We start from the raw sequence: 14,042 nt of genomic DNA, 5'->3' as shown, positions 1-14,042 counted from the left end.
GTAAAAAGGAGACAAAAAGGTAATTATGTAATAGAGAGATCATCATAGCAAGAGGATATAACAATTACGAGTATATGTGTACCCAACAACAAAGCACCCAGATATATAAAGCAAATATTAGTAGATCTAAATAGAGAGAGAGGTAGGGCGCGGTGCCTCATGCCAGTAATACCAGCACTTTGGGGGGTGGAGGCAGGTGGATCACCTGAGGTCAGGAGTTCAAGACTAGCCTGGCCAACATAGTGAAACCCTGTCTCTACTAACAAAAAAAATTAGCCCAGCATGGTGGCACATGCCTGTAATCCCAGCTACTTGGGAGGCTGAGGCAGGAGAATCACTTGAACTCAGGAGGTGGAGGTTGCAATGAGTTGAGATTACACCTCTGCACTCCAGCCTAGGCAACAAGAGCAAAACTCTATCTCAAATATATATATACACACACACACTCATATATATATATATATATATATATATATATGTATGTATAGAGAGAGAGAAAGAGAGAGAGAGAGACACCAACACAACAATAATGGTAGGGGCTTCAAAATCCCACTGTCAGCACTGAAGATCATCTAGACAGAAAAAAACAACAAAATATCAAGTTGAAAGTACAGTGTAGACCAAATGGAACTAACAGACATTTACAGAACATTTCATCCAACAGATACAAAATGCACATTCTTCTCCTCAGCAGATAGAACATTCTCTAGAATCAACCACATGCTAGCCTACAAAAGAAGTCTCAATACATTTTTTTAAAATTGAGATAACATCTAGGATATTCTCAGACTGCAACAGAATAAAGCTATAAATCAGCAACAAGGAACAGACACTTCTCAAAAGAAGACATTTATGCAGCTAATAGACACATGAAAAAATGCTCATCATCACTCGCCATCAGAGAAATGCAAATCAAAACCACAATGAGATACCATCTCACACCAGTTAGAATGGCGATCATTAAAAAGTCAGGAAACAACAGGTGCTGGAGAGGATGTGGAGAAATAGGAACACTTTTACACTGTTGGTGGGACTGTAAACTAGTACAACCATTGTGGAACAGTGTGGCCATTCCTCAAGGATCTAGAACTAGAAATACCATTTGACCCAGCAATCCCATTACTGGGTATATACCCAAAGGATTATAAATCATGCTGCTATAAAGACACATGCACGCATATGTTTATTGTGGCACTATTCACAATAGCAAAGACTTGGAACCAACCCAAATGTCCATCAATGACAGACTGGATTAAGAAAATGTGGCACATATACACCATGGCATACTACGCAGCCTTAAAAAAGATGAGTTCATGTCCTTTGTAGGGACATGGATGCAGCTTGAAACCATCATTCTCAGCAAACTATCACAAGGACAGAAAACTAAACACCACATGTTCTCAGTCTTAGGTGGGAAATGAACAGTGAGATCACTTGGACACAGGAAGGGGAACACCACACACCGGGGCCTGTTGTGGGGTGAGGGGAGGGTGGAAGGATAGCATTAGGAGATATACCTAATGTAAATGACGAGTTAATGGGTGCAGCACACCAACTTGGCACATGTATACATATGTAACAAACCTGCACATTGTGCACATTTACCCTAGAACGTAAAGTTTAATAAACAAACAAAAAACAAATCAACAACAAGGAGAACTTTCAAAACTGTATAAATACATAGAAATTAAACAATATGCCCCTGAATAGCCAATGGGTCAATGAAGATATTAAGAAGGAAATTTAAAAATTTCTTGAAATAATTGAAAACAGAAACACAACATATCAAAGCCTATGATATACAGCAAAAGCAGTATTAAGAGGAAAGTTTATAACAATAAACTCCTACATTTAAAAAACAGATTTAAAATAAACAACCTACAATGAACTGCAATGAGCTAGAAGAGTAAGAACAAATCAAATCCAAAAGTGGTAGAAGAAAAGAAATAACAAAGATCAAAGAGGAAGTAAATAATATGGAAACTAACAAATACAAAAGATGAAGAAAAAAATGTAGGTTTTTTGAAAAGATAAATAAAGTAGAGAAACCATTAGCTACACTAAGTAAAAAAAAAAAAAAAAAGAAATGCCAAATAAATAAAATTAGAAACAAAAAAGGAGAATTACATTTGATACCACAGAAATACAAGGGATCATTAGAGACTATTTTTAACAACTGTATGTCAACACACTGGAAAACCTAGAGGAAACGGATAAATTCCTGGACATGTACAACCTACCAAGATGGAATCAAGAAGAAACGGAGGAGGCCGGGCGCGGTGGCTCAAGCCTGTAATCCCAGCACTTTGGGAGGCCGAGGCGGGCGGATCACGAGGTCAGGAGATCGAGACCATCCTGGCTAACACGGTGAAACTCCGTCTCTACTAAAATATACAAAAATCCAGCCGGGTGAGGTGGCGGGCACCTGTAGTCCCAGCTACTCGGGAGGCTGAGGCAGGAGAATGGCGTGAACCCGGGAGGCGGAGCTTGCAGTGAGCCGAGATCCGGCCACTGCACTCCAGCCTGGGCGTCAGAGCGAGACTCTGTCTCAAAAAAAAAAAAAAAAAAAAAAAAAAAAGAATAAACGGAAATCCTAAACGGACCAATAATGAGTAACATGTATGACTATGTAATAATAAAATGTTTCCCAACAAAGAAAACCCCAGAACTAGGTGGCTTCACAGCTGAATTCTACAAATTTTTATTTCAATTCTTCTCAAACTATTCCAAAAATATTGAAGAGGAGGGAATTCTGCCAAGTTCATTCTTCAAGCCCAGCATCACCCTGACATCAAAATAAGACAAGGACACAATAAAAAGAGCAAACTGTAGGTCAATACCCCTGATGAACACAGATGCAAAAATCCTCAACAAAATGCTAACAAACTGAATCCAACAGTCAATCAAAAAGATTATACACCATGATCAAGTGGGATTTATCCCAGGATGCAAGGATTGCTCAACAAACACAGATCAATAAACACACTACATCACATCAACAGAATTAAGGACAAAAACCATATCATTTCGACAGATACAGAAAAAGCATTTGATAAAATTCAACGCTGTTTCATAATAAAAAGTCTCAACCAACTAGGCACTGAAGGAAACACACCTCAACACAATAAAGTCCATATGTGACAAACCCACAGCTAACATAATGGTGAATGGGTAAACACTAAGAGCTTTTTCTCTGACATCTGTAACAAGACAAGGACGCCCACTTGTGCCACTCCTATCCAACATAGCACAGAACGTCCTAGTCAGGAGCCGTTAGGCAAGAGAAAGAAATCAAGGGCACCCAAAGTGGAAAGGAGGAACTCTAATTGTCTGTTTGCAGACAATATGCTCTTATATATTTAAAAAAAAAAAAAGACTCCAGCAAAAATCAATTTGAACCGATAAACACATTCAGTAAAGTTACAGAATACAAAATAAAGATATAAAAATCAGTAGCATTTCTATAGACTAACAATGAGCCAGTGGAGAAAGAAATCAAGAAAGCAACCCAATTTAGATACAAAACTATAAAATAAAAATAAAAATACCTCAGAAGAAGTCTAACCAAGAGGGTTAAAGATCTCTATGAGGAAAATGATATTCTACCCTCTGAAGGTAGAACAGTGGAATCTAGAGACAGGAAAGGGCGGCGGGAAGGCAGAAAGGGAGAGGTTGGCTAATGGATACAAAATGACATCTAGATAGTAAAAATGAGGTTTAGTGTGCTATGGCCTTGTAGGGTGACTGTAGTTTATAATTTATCGTATATTTTCAAGCAGCTAGAAGAGAGGATTTTAAATGTTCCCAGCATTAAGAAATGACAAATGTTGGCCGGGCGCGGTGGCTCAAGCCTGTAATCCCAGCACTTTGGGAGGCCGAGACGGGCGGATCAGGAGGTCAGGAGATCGAGACCATCCTGGCAAACACGGTGAAATCCCGTCTCTACTAAAAAAAAATACAAAAAAATCTAGCCGGTCGAGGTGGCAGGCGCCTGTAGTCCCAGCTACTCAGGAGGCTGAGGCAGGAGAATGGCGTGAACCCGTGAGGCGGAGCTTGCAGTGAGCCAAGATCCGGTCACTGCGCTCCAGCCTGGGCGACAGAGTAAGACTCCGTCTCAAAAAAAAAAAAAAAAAAAAAAAAAAAGAAGAAATGACAAATGTTTGAGAAGATGGACATGCTAATTACCCTGATTTGCTAATTACACATGATAAACATGTATTGAAGTATCACACTGTATCCCATGGATATGTATCATAATGTGTCCATTAAAAATAATAATTGTTAAAAACCCAAAGGCCATTTCTCATTTGTCCTATGTCAATGTTGTGGTCCACTGGTGGAGACCTAGCCATTTGCAAGTAAGACTATAGTCACTTGAGGTGAAAGCAAATGAATCGTCACAAAAACTACCACTGGCACCAAGTCTTCTTTCCAGAATTTCCTGGCCACAGCACTGCACAGTCACTGTGGGAAGGAAAGACACACTAGCCATCAAGTTTCAACCCCAGCACAGTTGATGCTTTTATTTCTTTGGTTTGGAAAAAGTGTGTGTTCATAACTTACATTTACTCCAACTGTCCCCTTGCTTAAATAGCTCCTTAAGGATGACTTCCTGTTACTAAATTCCAACAGCTTCCGAGCACCCATTATATTCTCCAAAGTAAATAAAAAGAGAAAATGTGTTGAAAGCCTGATAATGTTCACTTAAGAATCCAGCATGATGTACCGCTTGAAATGGCCACTCCACCTTGTTCCTTTACATGACTTTTAAAGTAGCCCCAGTTATTACACATAATTGAAGCCATAATTTCTGCAATACCATTAGGTCCACAAAGGGTGGGGCCGGGGGACTTCAAAGTCTGTCTCTGAATTTTTTTTTAAATAAAGGAAAGCTTATGAGAGTAGGTAATGAGAATAAATATTCACACAACTCGGAACAGGGGATGGTAACACATAAAGTTCCAGCCTGGCACAGGTGTCCAGCCAGTGAGGGTGGGGACACAGACTCATACGGTCCCCACAATCCCCCAGAAGTGTCAAAGAAAGGTGGGTGGCCTGACACGGAACCGAGCTCCGAATTCCAGGAACTGTCTGGCTCTTGTGCACCCCATGTGGTCCACAGAGCACGAGGATGTCCCACGTTACCAGTCCCAGTGCAGAGCACAAGACTGCCCCATGTCACGAGCCCCCGCTGCAGAGCATAGCCCGAAGGTGCCAGCCCAGCTTCCTACACACACTGGCCACCAAGGCACTGTTCTCCAGGAAGGAGGACCCCAGAGGTCGTGGCAGGGTGAGGTTCTGCTCTTCATCATCCCCGAGCAGAGGGGAAATCTCAGCAGACATTTGGGGACCCTCTACACGTGGTTCTGGGACTCTGAGTGGAGGTTCAAAGATGTCCCCAGATACGCCAGACTCAAACCTAAAGCAGGCCAGATATGCCCAGACTGGAACCTATATAGGCCATCCTTCCTAGCTTTCCTCTGGAAAAGCAGGCTTAAAAGAGTATCGACTAAAAGGGGCCACCAGGAGAGGGAAGACCTATCTTTAAAAAAACAAAGAGTTTCTTTAAAAAAGAAGAACTGAGGCTCTGACCCATCTGATCACAGAGTACGTGCTCGGCAGCATCTGTCAGAGCAGAGCAAGCACACACATGCTCTCCATACCCTGTGTTCCCGGCCCCCGTGGTCCCCGCACCCGTGCTCCCCACACCTGTGCTCCCCACACCTGTGCTCCCCACACCTGTACTCCGGGCACCCGTGCTCCCCACACCCGTGCTCCGCGCACCCGTCCTCCCCACGTCCATGCTCCCCACACCGATCTGTGCTCCCCATGCCTATGCTCCCTGCACCCGTGATCCCCGCACTGTGTTCCCCGCGCCCATGTCTGCTCCTCGAGCTCTCTTCCACTGATTTCCTCTGTACGTCCCTCTTGATAGTCACTGTCCCCTCGAATCACCTGGCTAAATGGAGGTAAAGAAAAAGTCTAGAGTAACACGTTGGAGGACAGAGTGGAAGTGGCTGTTTACCAAGCAGGGCTGTGAGATGAGCGCATCTGATCCCCATTAGTCCTGACGGTCAGTTGATTAGCCCTGTTCAACAGCTGGGGACGCTGAGGTGTGAAGGGACAGGCTTGCTTACCCCGGACGATGCTGACACTGTGGGCCCAGCACGGTCCCACAGCCACCAGGAGGAGGCTCCTGACTGGGCAGGCGTCGAGGTGCAGCCCAGAAAACGCCTGGGACCCTGGCACAGACTCCTCAGGAAGGAAACAGAGAAAGGTCCACAGAGACTCAAGCAGCACAGAAGAAGGTCACCCACAAGTTAAAAATAGATATTTGTGCTTTATCGTCCCAGCGTGCCAAACATCCAGCTCGCTCACACGCACGGCCTGACGTGAGCCCGGCCTCCTTCAGCACTGGGCTAAGCGAGAGACGTACCTGCCCCTCTCCAGACAATAGCAGGTTCGGCAGCTATTCTTCAATGTACTTGATACACTTCCGTGAGGATTAAGCTACACTCTGTCGACACTGGGTAAGTTTAATCCCGACACAGCTAACCGTGTCGATCTGCAGTGAACAAACAACTTTGGATGATTCTGTCACGGACAAAGACCCTGAATCTCCCAGCAAAGCTTAGTGACACGACTTACCTTTCTGTTTTCGTTTCAGGTACACTGGCCCATACGGTTTAATTTACCTGCTGATAATGTCTTGGAAAGACCACCAGGGGGCCCCACACCATTTTCAGCTTTATAGTGATGTGAATTTCCCTTTGATGACAAAGGTGATGGGGAAATAAAACAAGGATCTAAAACAGATGCCTGTGTGTTTCCTGGGAGTGATAAGGTCAGGAACTGCCGCTCTGTGTCAGGTGAGGGAGTAACAGAGAGAATGGCACCAACTCCTGAGACAGGACCTGATGCATGGTGCAGCCACCGCCTGTGGCCATGGAAATTCCAGGGACTGCAGGCCCCAGTTGCACGGTACAGCCGCCATCTGCGACCACAGAAATACCAGGGAATAGAGACCCTCAGTCACAAGGTACGGTTACCATCCGCGGCCACAGAAATTCCAGGGAATGCAGACCCTCAGTCACATGGTACAGCCACCATCTATGGCCATAGAAATGTCAAGGAATGTAGACCCCCGTCGCATGGTGCAGCCACAGCCTGCAGCCACAGAAATTCCGGGAAAAGCAGACCCCAGTTGCATGGTACAGCCACCAACTATGGCCATGGAAATTCCAGGGAACACAGACCCTCATTCACATGGTACAGCCACCACCTACGGCCATGAAAATTCCAGGGAACATAGACACCAGTTGCATGGTGCAGACACCACCTGCAGCCACAGAAATTCTGCGGAATGCAGGCCCCAGTCTCTAAAGTGCTATTTGTTTTATGAACTTCACTGCAGTGAATGTGGAAGAGTTTCTCTCGGTGCAGAGCTCAGTATCCAGAAGGGAAGTCGGCCCTAGGAATGCCTTCCTCCTCTTCAGAGCTCAGGGCCCAGGGCTGACGCCCTTGGGAGGGGTCCTTGTTCAGCAACTGTGCCTGTGGAGGGTTCCCCAACACTCACTATGCACCTCCTAGGAGTGGAGGCTACAACAGGGAGCCAGAGATCAAGCTCTGCTCAGACAACAGTGAGCTGATGGCCCTCCACTCTAAGTTCCAACCGCATGGAGTGTGTATTCCATGAATGCTTGTTCAATGAATGATTCATAGAAAGTCATCTGTGCTGACCTTTGCTGGTCTGCTGACTGTGGGCTTCAGAGCATAGACCTCATTCCTGGAGCAGCCAGTTCTTCCCAGAGTGACGGCTGCTGGAGGACAAAGCCCAGGGCTTCTGTCCTGCAGCAACACGCTCAGGACCCTGCGCTGGGCACGCTGGGGGCCTCTCCAGCAGGAGATCCCCAGTCCTCACCTTGCAATACCAGTGAACCCCAGGGGAGTCCCACGTGCTCAAAACCAAGTAAATGTCCATTGTGATTTAACATATCAATTTTAGAAGAAAGGGCAGGTTGCCGCCTCCCTCCTAAAACTAGGGACCATAAATCGATCCACGGCCGTAACTGAGGCTCTGCCTTAAATCCTGCTAAACCTACCAGCCAAACACTCAAATTTACATTAGAGTTAAAGGAAAAAAAAAAAACTAAACCAAACACGTGTAAGAAATGGTCAAGTAACCTGTGATACATCAACCCAAAGATTAAACATTAAAACAATGAAGTAGCAAGATATTAAAAGAATATAAACTCTATGTACATCATGGTTCAATGTTCTAAAATTACACAGAGACAAAGACTGGAATGGAAGGGGGATAGGTTTACAGGTACATTTTTTATTTTTTATTTTTTAATTTTAAATATTACTTCTCTAATGTATGATTTGACTAACCAGATAATTCAGAAAAAAAAAATCAATTATGCCTATAGATAAATATGTAAAGAATTCTTCTCTCTGATGCCAGTGGAGTTAGTTTGGCTCTGGCCTACAGTCTTCAATCTTTTAGTTAAGACACAAAAACCATCTGTCGAGCTATGATAAAAAAAAAAAAGATTTAAAACCAGGAGCCCAGAAGAAAAGGACCCGCTATGTATCACAGCGTCTCTCCACGCCTCTCCACCCAGGACAGTGCTCCCTCTTTCCCCATTTTCATACCTACAGCACAAAGCACTTAGTAAAGAACTATCTCAATTCATGAGTCGCACAGCACAAAGGTCCGATGTCGCTGCCAAACATACCCTGCAGCCCCAAAACGAAGCAGCAACCCCCAGTGAAGGAAGAATGAGAGGCTGCTGGTTGTAATTTTAAATCTCGCAACTCAATGTCTTTGCACTTCCCTGCTTTGTTAGTTTCAAGGGCTTATTAAAATTAACCCCCTACTGGATATTGAAGAAAGAAAGCAGGATGGTTGTGCAGGCTCTGAAGAGGCAGAGCCCTCGTTCCGCGGCCACAGCTGTCTTTCTACCCACAGCAGACGGGTTGACCAATTAGTCTCCCTTAGAGGGCGCTGTTTATGATCATCGCGAACAAATGGGTGCAATTGCTTCTTTTGAGATGTAGCAAGTTCTGGGCCCTCAGCAGAAAAAAAAAAAAAAAAAAAAAACAGGGCACTGGCACAATAGTCATAACCTCTGCGTGAGACACACACACAGAAGGAAAATTAAAGCCCTGGAGGCGGGGGCGTTCGGAAAGGGAAGGTGGAAGCAGGAAGGACGCCCACAGAATAGAGTGCTCAGAATCCGACCACGTCACCAAAGGGCGCCTTAGATGGTCCAGAGGACAAAATGCCCCTCTTTCCAGGGTAAACACCTATTTGCCAAACTAAGCCAGTGACGGCAAGCAGGAGTTTGCTTTTTTTTTAAGGCGTCGAGTAACGATGAGAAGAGCAAGAAATGAGCTTAATAATGGGACTGACAGGGCCCTGGGCTGGTGACTCAGCTGATGTGCACAGCATAAAACCCACGTTCCTCAATGCGCTCCCTCTGCAGTTCAGGACAGCACTACAACTCACCCCGTCAATCACTGCTTAAAAAAGCAGTTGTAAAAGAAGAAATGACCCATTTGAAAGCAGCTGGAGGAGGAAGACAGAGAGTGACTCGCAGAATCCAACCCCTTGGAGCCTCGGAACCATAACAAGAATATGAAACTAGCGGGTCCAGTGTGAGGCAGAACGGAGACGCTGTCACCGCTCTCAGGAGGCTGAGCGGGAATCCCATGGCTCAGGCTCCACAACGCCCTAATGGTGCCTGGAGCAGCCCACAGGCCTGTGTCCTTCGTGTGGGTTCACCTTCCTAGTTTCCTGGGTAAATTCAATGTATAGCATTTATTCGCCAAGAAAAGAACATTCAAATCAAACTACTGTCATAACTCTGAAGGACTCTTAACACTCCAGTCCACACGTTCAAAAGCCCACAAATATCAGTGCTGCCACTGTGCAGGCAACAATGTTTTTGATGCATCATGCACGTAACCAGTAACGATGTTTTCATGTTGTCCGTAGCCATCTCATTCAGGATACTTAAATATCCTTGACGACTTGACACTTAGTTATCTGTGACTTTCAGATAGATTTAACAAGGCTACCTGGCCAAGAAGGCCTCGCCCTCCTGATCCCGGGCACCGGCGCCCCTACGTGCACCCGGGGCCTGGGGAGCGCAGTCTCCACCACCTCCCGCTCTTCAATGTTAAATGCCCTCCCGGCGCGCCCGCGTCCTGGGCCCAGGCTCGGGCCCCTCCTGGAGAGCCGCTTCCACATTGCAGGGCAGGGGAAGCCCAGAGCCCACGCGGCGGCGCCGCTGATGTCCCGGAGTCACCGCTTCCTGGTCCTTCGAGTCCGCGGAGGCTGGCGGGGAGGGCCTGGGATCCATTTTAGTTTTCAGTTTTGTCACGAGCCGGAAGGCGACAGCACATGCGAGCGCAAGAAACCGTTTTTGTAAATCTTGCAGCGGAAACGCGAGGGGCTGCCTGACCGCCTCGGAGACGCCAGGCGGGAACCCAGAGCACCCCCGCCGCGTCCTGCATTGCAGCAGCCGGGACCCCGCCCACGCCGCGCGGGGCACGAGGCGACAGGAGGCGTGCAGGGACCCGGCCGTTTCTTCCTCGACATGCTGGGTGGTGGCGTGGGGCGGAGTTGGGGACCGGGGGGCCACTTAGGAAGTGATCGCGCTGTGCCCTCGCTTCGGAGGGGCAGCCCGGCCCCGTCCTACCGCTCAGAGGCAGAATGACCCCCGAGGGCGCTCCAGGAGACCCCCTCTGCCAGGCTCAATTTAAAACATAAACCGGAGGGAATGGAAAGCTCACTATCTTCCGGATGGAGGTTCCTACCGCCATGTTCCTTCCTCCTCCGCCCCACACTGCAAGGACCCCGGGGCTGCCTTGACGGCTCCCGCTGCTCCGCAGGTACCCCTGCACTGCCGCTCCCGGGCACCGGCTTCGACCTAGTTCTCCCGATCGCTTCCCCGCTCTTCCCCCCGGTTCTTCCCATCGCTTCCCCATCTTTCCCCGGGTCCTCCCATCGCTCCCCCTCCTTCTGCCCTGTCCTCCCATCCCCTTTGCCCTGTTCTCCCTCTCTCCCTCCGTCCCTCCCTCGCTGCCTGGAGGAGGTCGCGCACCTTGAGCATCCCCGCCGCTGGTCAGCACGCCGATGGCCTTGCCGGCCCCGGAGAGGTGCTCCAGGAACTTCCGCAAGGAGCCCTTGGCGGCCCGGGAGTCGTCCGCGTCCTTGGCGAGGAGGCCGAGGAGAGTCGCTAGTCCTGGTGTGCAGCAGGCAATGGGGACCCAGCCGGCGAGCGCCAGACTCGGAACCGCTGCCCCGCCCGCGCCCCCGCCCCGCGCCAGCGCCAAAGGGCGGTGACGGGCGGGGCCAGAGCACAAGGGAGGGGCTACGGGGGCGGGGGCGCGGCTAGGGGCAGGAGCAGGGAAAGGGGCAGGCGCTGGCGGGGGGGGCGGGTATGGGCAGGAGCACCTACGCGGTGGTCGTCGTAGGTGGGGGCCGCGCTAGCGGTGGGGGAGGTCGCAGAGGCGGCCACAAGTGGGCGGGGTCCCTGCGGGTGGGGTCGCGTTACTGGTGCGCGAGCCTCGCGGGTGGGTTGGAGGACTCTGGTTGGGGGCTTTAGAGACGCCCGGAGCGCCACGGGTGGGGGCAGGGGCAGTGTCCGGGGGAGGGGATTCCACAGTGGGGCGAGGTCACATCGTTTGCGGGGCGCTCCAGGACGGGGCGGAATGGAACACGGGGAGCATCTCCCGGGAGGGCAAGGGAGACTGTGAGTGGGCGCGAACGCCGGGGCGGGTGGAAACCCCGCACTTGCGGGGAGCGCCGATGGCGGGGCGGGGTGGAATTGGGGCGCAGAGACCCCACCTGGACACGGAGGCTCGCGGCAGGCCCGGCCGCTCCTGCTGTTGTCGGCGCCGAGCCCCAGCGCACGCACAACCTCTCGTTAACCGCAGGATTCCTCCTGGGGCTGCGCTGGGAGCACCGGGGCGCGGCTTCCTCGACCCCCGCCCCCAAGTTTTCTCTGCAACCTGAGGTCGGGAAGGACGCGCGGAGAGTGGATCCTTCAGGTCGTGGGAAAAGCTGAGCGCGGCGGGCTTAGCCATGACGAAACTGCGATTTCCCGGGCCCACGGGGGCTGTGGCGCTCCTGGGCCACCAGCCCGACCCTATGGGAGAAGCAGCCTTGGGGTGGAGGAGGGTGTCTGGGCGAGACCCTCAGAGACGCCTGGGCGCGTGAAAATCAGAGTGGGCCACGAGGAGGCGCAACAGGACTGGCCTGGCGGGGAGGCGGGACGACCCTTCCTCCCCACGGACACGCGCGCTGCTGTACGCTCTGCCGACCTCGGCTGACTTCACTGGCCAACTCCACGTGCTGAAATACGCACACGCAATGCGCTGTGCGGTTGTGCATCCACAGCTTAACAGCCTGGTGCCAGTTACCCTGCGATGGGAGAGGGGGCAGCCCCGACAAAAGGAAGGGCTCATGGGGCCCCGGTTCCTTCAGTGCCACCCCCACAAAGAAGGGCTCCCAGACGGCCCCACTCGAGGGCTTACCAGAGGATGGTCCTGCACAGTGGGTGTTTGTTGAACAGATAAGAGACAACAAAAGAGACTAAGAAGAGGTTTGTTCTATGAACCCGGGAAAGTGAAGCAATCGCAAAGGAGAGTCTCGCCAAAGGGCAATCCTGGGGAAAAGATGGAGAGGCATGGATTTTTCTTGGATGTGTGCCTTATCCTGGGGCTCATCCCGCTGAGCATCAAATATTCATTGCAAAAAAGGAAAAAAAAATATGCTGCGGACAATGCTGGATGGTCTGCTCTCTCCCTTGGCCAGAATGAACGGGGAAATTCCTAACCCCTCGTGGTCCTCAGATTCACCTGTCCTATGCACACCCCCACGAAACCACTGAAGTCCAGTTTCTGGGAGAGCAGCCAGGGAATGTGTATTTTTAAACAAGTCACCTAGGTTACTCTGATGAATGCAAAGTCGGAGAGCGCTGCTCTCATGCGCTGAGCCTGAGCATTATTCTATTAATAAAAAAGGAGAGGAGAATCCTGGGTGTCTTAAGGTGGCAGTTGAGTGGCCTTTGCCTTCTGGCAGGCAGAAGAGCAGACCGAGGCTCTAAGCACCTGCACGCACCCCTGGGCTCAGGATCCGTACTGGAGAATAGAAGGGCTAATTTAATTATTCATGCCTTTTTAGAGCATATTACATGTGGAGAAGGTGGGGCACGCTGAATTTTATTTTAGCCAAATACCCTTTATCTCCTTATACAATTGATATTTTTATATTGAACATTAGGGGATTGGTCATTTGTCTTCAAATTGTCTATAATACAGAAAACGATAGACACAACCTAACAGTTCAAACACAATGAGTTAAATAAATGATGGTAAAAATAGACGCTGTAATAATGTTTAGTTGCTGTTACCACTACGAAGATAAGTGTCTACTGACATGGAAATATGTTCAGGACATACAAATAAGTGAAAAGGCAGGCCTAGACACAGTGTGAGCCTGTGTGTGCGGGTGTGTGAGTGTGTGTGTGTCTGCATATATATGTAAATGTTTCTGAACATTTTATTTCCTTTCTTTTGCTTAGTATAGGTAATGCCATTTTTTCTCTCCGATGAACAGGTATTGCTTAGGGAATAGAAATAGTAAATTCAAAACAATAAAATTTAGAGTGTTAAGACCCCCAAGGTTACAGATTATGTTCAAAAGTTTGTCTGTATATAAAGGCTGGGGTCAGGGTGGTCACTGACGGTCCTCACACGTCTGTTCTCATGAGTTTGGCCCATTGTTCAGTCAGTCAGGGAATTAACATATATTAATATATACCTGTAGCTAAATGGAAAAGAATAGCTACGGCTCTTTTTGTTTTGTTTTGTTTTTTGGTGTTTTTTTTTTTGGCAAATCATGTATTTTAATGGTGCTACAGCTAGAGGTTTTTTTTTTTTTTTTTTTTTTTTTTTAACTTTGGCCTTAGCAATTAATCTTCTAGTTCAACAGGAAGATATTGTCATGCGTGTCCCTGTGAAGAGAC

Source organism: Chlorocebus sabaeus, unplaced genomic scaffold, assembly GCF_047675955.1.
Source record: "Chlorocebus sabaeus isolate Y175 unplaced genomic scaffold, mChlSab1.0.hap1 unalloc_scaffold_240, whole genome shotgun sequence".
Classification (NCBI taxonomy): Eukaryota; Metazoa; Chordata; class Mammalia; order Primates; family Cercopithecidae; genus Chlorocebus; species Chlorocebus sabaeus.
Note: the sequence above shows the minus strand (reverse complement) of the source record.